We start from the raw sequence: 7,686 nt of genomic DNA, 5'->3' as shown, positions 1-7,686 counted from the left end.
CAGGAAAATTAAAGACACCTTTGTAGAAAAGAGAACCAGTTGCATGAATATCAAGAGCTCAGATGGAAACTCAGTTCTAAGCAAAGAAGGGAAAGCAGAAAGGTGGAAGGAGTATATAGAGTGTCTATACGGGGGCGATGTACTTGAGAACAATGTTATCGAAATGGAAGAGGATGTAGATGAAGATGAAATGGGAGATACGATACTGCGTGAAGAGTTTGACAGAGCACTGAAAGGCCTGAGCCGAAACAAAGCCCCTGGACAGACAACATTCCATTAGAACTACTGATAGCCTTGGGAGAGCCAGCTATGTCAAAACTCTACCATCTGGTGAGCGAGATGTATGAGACAGGCGAAATACCCTCAGACATCAAGAAGAATATAATAATTCTAATCCCAAAGAAAGCAGGTGTTCAGATGTGAAAATTATCAAACTATCAGTTTAATAAGTCACGGCTGAAAAATACTAACGCGAATTCTTTACAGACGAATGGAAAAACTGGTAGAAGCCGAACTCAGGGAAGATCAGTTTGGATTCCGTAGAAATGTGCTAACACGTGAGGCAATACTGACCTTACGATTTATCTAAGAAGAAAGATTAAGGAAAGGCAAACCCACGTTTCTAGCATTTGTAGACTTAGAGAAAGCTTTTGACAATGTTGACTGGAATACTCTCTTTCAAATTCTGAAAGTGGTAGGGGTAAAATACAGGGAGCGAAAGGCTATTTACAATTTGTAGAGAAACCAGATGGCAGTTATAAGAGTCGAGGGGTATAAAAGGGAAGCAGTGGTTGGGAAGGGAGTGAGACAGGGTTGTAGCCTCTCAGCGATGTTATTCAATCTGTATATTGAGCAAGCAGTAAAGGAAACAAAAGAAAATTTCGGAGTACGTATTAAAATCCATGTAGAAGAAATGAAAACTTTGAAGTTCGCCGATGACATTGTAATTCTGTCAGACAGCAAAGGACTTGGAAGACCAGTTGAACGGAATGGATAGTGTGTTGAAATGAGGATATAAGATGAACATCAACAAAAGTAAAACGAGGATAATGGAACGTAGTCGAATTAAGTCGGGTGATGCTGAGTGAATTAGATTTGGAAATGAGACACTTAGAGTAGTAAAAGAGTTTTGCTATTTGGTGAGGAGCAAAATAACTGATGATGGTCGAAGTAGAGAGGATATAAAATGTAGACTGGCAATGGAAAGGAAAGCGTTTCTGAAGAAGAGAAATCTGTTAACATTGAGTATAGATTTGAGTGTTAGGAACTATTTGTGTGGAGTGTAGCCATGTATGGAAGTGAAACGTGGACGATAAATAGTTTGGACAAGAAGAGAAAAGAAGCTTTCGAAATGTGGTGCTACACAGGAATGCTGAAGATTAGATGGGTAGATCACATAACTAATGTGGAGGTATTGAATAGAATTGGGGAGGAGAGGAGTTTGTGGCACTACTTGACAAGCCGAAGGGACTGGTTGGTAGGTCATGTTCTGAGACATCGAGGGATCACCAATTTACTATTGGAGGGCAGCGTGGAGGGTAAAAATGGTTGAGGGAGACCAAGAGATGAATACACTAAGCAGATTGAGAAGGATGTTGGTTGCAGTAGGTACTGGGAGATGAAGGAGCTTGCACAGGATAGAGTAGCATGGAGAGCTGCATCAAACCAGTTTCAGGACTGAAGACCACAACAACAACAACAACAACAACAAGAGTCACTGCCTGTCAGCGAGGTAACAGGTGCGGGTCTCACGAAGTCAGACTACAGCCGCCTGCGAGGGCGGCGCGCCTGCTCGTCACCACAGATTTCTTGCAAATGTGTTGTTGTTGTGTGTGTGTGTGTGTGTGTGTGTGTGTGTGTGTATTCAGGGCTCGGCCAGAAGGGAGAGTGAGAGGAGTGGGCCCTGCAGGTGACCAAGCGATTAGGAAGAAACGGCATTTGTAACGCGGGTCGGGCGACGAGTGAGTCGTAGCGCCACGGCAGCGTAGATTGCACTCGGTGGTCGCCCTAGCGGAAAGCGTACAGGATGGCAATCCGAGCGTCGTGGGGTCGAGACTCTGCGCTTCATTATTTTGTCTTCAGTTTTTGTGTCATTTCCACTGTAAATAAACCTGAATAATGCTCAGTATAGTGTATTTATTAGTTAATCTTTGTCGCTATACATAATAGGCAATATCCTGGCTCGTTCAGAAACTGACTGACCGAGTGATTCATCATCGCCCAGTCGAAAACCGTTAAGGATTGAAGGTGCGAATCTTATAATGTAAGCATCGTTTTTGAAGGGATTGTCCGTAGTTCCATTCCTAAGGGGTGATATATTGTATTGTAACTCCTCATAATTATACTCCTTGTTTACGTATCTTGGTATCTAAACGTATAGTAGTACAAATACTGTAATGGAGCATGTTGAATTAATGAAATGAAAGGATAAGGTGGTAAAATAGTAGGTGAATGTTTTTCGGAAAATAATTACTACAGAACTACTAAACGATTTTAAGGTTACATCTATGGCAATTCGTATTTGACTTCTAGGTTAGAAATAAAAAAAATACGTGTTCCAGTGTTTCTGGAAATTCAACCCCTAAGGGAGTGCAATAGGGGATGAAAAATTTCGTTAAATTAAAAAACTTTTGAAGCCAAATTTATGAAAATTGGTACTTCACTCCTCGGTTAGATGTAAACAAATATTTGTTAGGTATGAAAGTTGCTATGGAAATGTCTCTGCAAGGACGCAAAAGGCGTGATTAACAGGAACTTTGGACTCCCGCTACCAGAACCGTTATTTGGTCAGAAGTGCATTCGGAAAAGAGCATACTTACATGGCCTTAATTAGCGTGAAATGCTTAGAACGTGTTGCATTTTGTGAACAACATAAAAATTTGGTTGAATATAAACAAAAAAACAAAAACAAAAATCTGGAAACCATAGAGTCTACGAGAGCGAATCAACGGGCGCTAATGTAGTAGTGTTTCACAAAAGCCAAGGGAAGGAAAGGCCAATGACAATTTGGGATTTCAGATAAGAAAAATTTTTAAGAACGATTGGAAGGCATACACGAGAACTTTGTATATAAAATTCGATACCGTACTATTATTATTTTACAGTGGAGGATTTACACGTTCTGCTGTGACATCCATCGCAAAAACAGGGGAAGCGGTAATTTTTCCGGCATCTTGCAGACGTCATAAATGCTGCAAGTTCACCTCTACGTTTCAGTTCCAATCCATTGGTCGAAACTTATCTGCAGAATCCCCATCGACACTGTAAATATTCGCAAATTTGACTTTTCGTTTCATGCCTTTTATGAAAATATTACTAAATGCAATACGTTGAACAGCATTTCTATTCATTTATAGTGTAAAACTGGAAATAAAAAGTTTCTGCATAGGGACGATTCGACTACCCTCGGATTACCGTTCTGTTCTGCACGGTTTCCGCTGCCAAGAAGCTCAACATAAAAGGCTCACGCATCGCCCGACCCGCGCGAGAAATACAGGGTTATTACAAATGATTGAAGCGGTTTCACAGCTCTACAATAACTTTATTATTTGAGATATTTTCACAATGCTTTGCACACACATACAAAAACTCAAAACGCTTTTTAGGCATTCACAAATGTTCGATATGTGCTCCTTTAGTGATTCGGCAGACATCAAGCCGATAATCAATTTCCTCCCACACTCGGCGCAGCATGTCCCCATGAATGAGTTCGAAAGCATCGTTGATGCGAGCTCGCAGTTCTGGCACGTTTCTTGGTAGAGGAAGTTTAAACACTGAATCTTTCACATAACCCCAGAGGAAGAAATCGCATGGGGTTAAGTCAGGAGAGCGTGGACGCCATGACATGAATTGCTGATCATGATCTCTACCACGACCGATCCATCGGTTTTCCAATCTCCTGTTTAAGAAATGCCTAACATCATGATGGAAGTGCGGTGGAGCACCATCCTGTTGAAAGATGAAGTCGGCGCTGTCGGTCTCCAGTTGTGGCATGAGCCAATTTTCCAGCATGTCCAGATACACGTGTCCTGTAACGTTTTTTTCGAAGAAGAAAAAGGGCCGTAAACTTTAAACCGTGAGATTGCACAAAACACGTTAACTTTTGGTGAATTGCGAATTTGCTGCACGAATGCGTGAGGATTCTCTACCACCCAGATTCGCACATTGTGTCTGTTCACTTCACCATTAAGAAAAAATGTTGCTTCATCACTGAAAACAAGTTTCGCACTGAACGCATCCTCTTCCATGAGCTGTTGCAACCGCGCCGAAAATTCATCGGGTGTTAAGGCTTGTAGCAATTGTAAACGGTAAGGCTTCTGCTTTAGCCTTTTCCGTAAGATTTTCCAAACCGTCGGCTGTGGTACGTTTAGCTCCCTCCTTGCTCTATTCGTCGACTTCCGCTGGCCACGCGTGAAACTTGCTCGCACGCGTTCAACCGTTTCTTCGCTCACTGCAGGCCGACCCGTTGATTTCCCCTTACAGAGGCATCCAGAAGCTTTAAACTGCGCATACCATCGCCGAATGGAGTTAGCAGTTGGTGGATCTTTGTTGAACTTCGTCCTGAAGTGTCGTTGCACTGTTATGACTGACTGATGTGAGTGCATTTCAAGCACGCTTTCTCGGCTCCTTCGCCATTTGGTCTCACTGCGCTCTCGAGCGCTCTGGCGGCAGAAATTTGAAGTGCAGCTTCAGCCGAACAAAACTTTATGAGTTTTTCTACGTATCTGTAGTGTGTCATGACCATATGTCAATGAATGGAGCTACAGTGAATTTATGAAATCGCTTCAATCATTTGTAATAGCCCTGTACTTTCTTTCTAAAAGCTTCGCCACCTGCAGTTCCCATTTCTGACGCTTTGATTGCTGTCCGAGCCCTGGACAAAGTCGGCGATGACGAATAGGTGCGGCCTCCTTGTTAGAGAAGAACATTGTGGCCGGTAAGTACCTACTATAAAGCGGCAGCGTTAGTCCGTTTGCTGCTAAATGAAAGCCTCGTTTCAGTAGTTTTGAGTTTTCTCTGGGTACGCTCTCGAAATAACGACATCGAAACATAATCCGCAAAAGTGGAGGCCAGTTGGAAGGCTTGCATCCGGCGTGTGGGCCGCACGGCGCTATAACTGTCACCAGGAAATGTCGTGGCCCGTGCTGCTGTTTTGTTGCCAGTCCGTTGCAATCGCTACCGAGCCAGCAGGGACGAGAAGTCAGCAGTCAGCAGAAGACCCCGATGTGATACCGATATTTGTCACTTTTTAATTTTTCCTGCGTCACCATGTCCCCATCACCACCCCCATGCAGACGTGGTAGGCTACATTTCCTCCCCCCCCCCCCCCCCCTCCCCCGTGTTTGTCCAGAGAGTAAATAATATGCTTGCCGAGTTTGATTAAATTGCTCCACACATCCCGTTTTTCACTTTTCGTATACATCCACAATTGTAGCGGGAATTGTTACCAACAGCTGCAGCAAAAGCTATAGATTCGATACTAATATCGTTTTTTTTCTTCAGTTATTTTAACACGTCACCTCCTTTCCACTCTTATCGCAATTCTAAGGGGTGCTGGATATACGTTTCCTCTCTCCCCTTTCTCCCCCCCCCCCCTCCTCCATTATTATTCCTCAGGTTTGTACTAATATTTGCTGAAATTCCTCCACGCATTCCAGAGTTAAGCGTACATGCCAGTACTTTCCCATCCCCCGCCCCACGAATAGGGATAGTATCTTTACTCCCAAAGTCTTTTTTCCCGTATAATAAGCGCTAAGTGTTTAACGCTTGGCTGGAAATGTTCCCAGCGTTTCAGTGTATTGCTAGCGTTTCCTACCACCACCCCCACTGTCAGGGGTGAAATGTCATCAGGATTCTCACCAGCAGCCCAGCAGCCTCGAGAGCTGTGAATGCGACACTAACATAGTCCTAATGTATTGCGTTGTTTTACATGTAACCGCTTCATACAACCGCCCGACCCGTAACGACAAAAGAGGTGTTTCACCCAAGCAATATATTTTTCCAGATAGTATAAAGGCTGGTTGTAATTACTGCAGGCGCTACTTAGTTACGCACTTTCCCATCTTCAACCTCACAAATAGCCATACCTAGCATTTTTTCCAAGAAATGACGCTACATGCGTGTACAAAGTATGCTTGAAATTTGTCCATGCATTATGGAGCTATACTGTCACACAAAATATAACCAAAGGTCTGGTGATGAAGTCTCGATTAAAAGACCTCCTCTGGGCAGTCTGTAACAAATTTCTATTTCAGGGACTCATAAACAGAACAGGCAAGAGTACAGTAGGAGGCGCTGATTTACGGATTTCATGGAAGAAGATGGCTTCAGTTGGATCTTTCAGCTAGAAGTTCACGGAAGATAATGTTGAACCGAATGTAACGAGATCTGTAACAGTGTACTCCAGTACGACCACTGTTTCGATTCCACATTGAACTCCAGCCTCTTGTACTAACTGGCTAAATTAACTCTTTGGCCGGTAAAGGGAGGAGGAATGCAGTGCCTGGTAAAGCACACACAGTGACCTTCAAACCTGCGTTCGAGCTGACAACTGCTTTTACATTTCATCAAGCAAAGTACAAATGCGTATGGCGGTGTACCTGTTATAACTTTGTACGCATAATCAAACACCGTAACTAGTCCTACAAGCTTATCTGTAAAACTGTTGGTTTGCTTTCCTACTGCTGAGGAAACGACTAGAGTATAAAATGAAGTTTCTCTCTGCAACATGTAAATACTCATTTTTCCACAAATTACATGAATATATATCTATTTTCCGAAATGTATGTCAGTCAAGTATGAAAGTCAACCAACTGACATAATTCCCATGTACCTCTTGATGCAACAACGTCCCATCATCTACGTCGGTTACCGGTAATAAATGTCTAACCGACTTTATTAAAACGTCAAATGTTGAAGGTAACAATGGGGAACGGAAAGGACTAGAAAGCACTGTGCAAAAGATGATCAAGGATAACTACTTGGTAGAATACGTACGTGAAAGAAATAGGTGCAGTGAGGGAAAAAATTGAGGGGGTGGACAAGATGAGGTGAGTCTTCTGTATGGCCAGAGCTGTGTGCAGCAAACAGATTACCTTTATTTTCGGGCACAAAAGTCATACACAGCAAGGTAGTGGTGACGAATGCGGTTCTGTTGGCCCCTGAGACGATAACTCTAGGACACGGAGCACAACAGCTAGAAGGTGGAGAGAGTAGGAAACTGCTGGGACGCAGAAGAGGTTATGGGAGATGGATGCGACGTCCTAAGAAGGAACTGCTCACGAGCCACAAGAAGGATGCAAACCAAACGGACTGTTGATCTGTGGAAGGACTGGTCTGAATTTGGGATCTGGATGGAATGGAAGGAAAAGTTGTGTCACACTAACCAATATGCCATAGATTATCGACAACCAAAGATGGGAGCAGAAGGACAATGTGTCCACATCGGAACGTGCAAGAGGAGAGGGTGTATACACACACACACACACACACACACACACACACACACAGAGAGAGAGAGAGAGAGAGAGAGAGAGAGAGAGAGAGAGAGAGTACAGTAGAAACAGTGGACTAAAAAAAGACATTACCATGCTTATACGATGTAGGGAAGCCGCAGGCATTTAAAACAGCTTACAATCGCCTCAGAATGGATAAGTACAGATTTTTGCAAGGGACTCTCATGCTATC

Source organism: Schistocerca americana, chromosome 4 (assembly GCF_021461395.2).
Source record: "Schistocerca americana isolate TAMUIC-IGC-003095 chromosome 4, iqSchAmer2.1, whole genome shotgun sequence".
Lineage (NCBI taxonomy): Eukaryota > Metazoa > Arthropoda > Insecta > Orthoptera > Acrididae > Schistocerca > Schistocerca americana.
The sequence above is the reverse complement of the archived record's forward strand: the minus strand, read 5'-3'. Positions refer to the sequence as shown.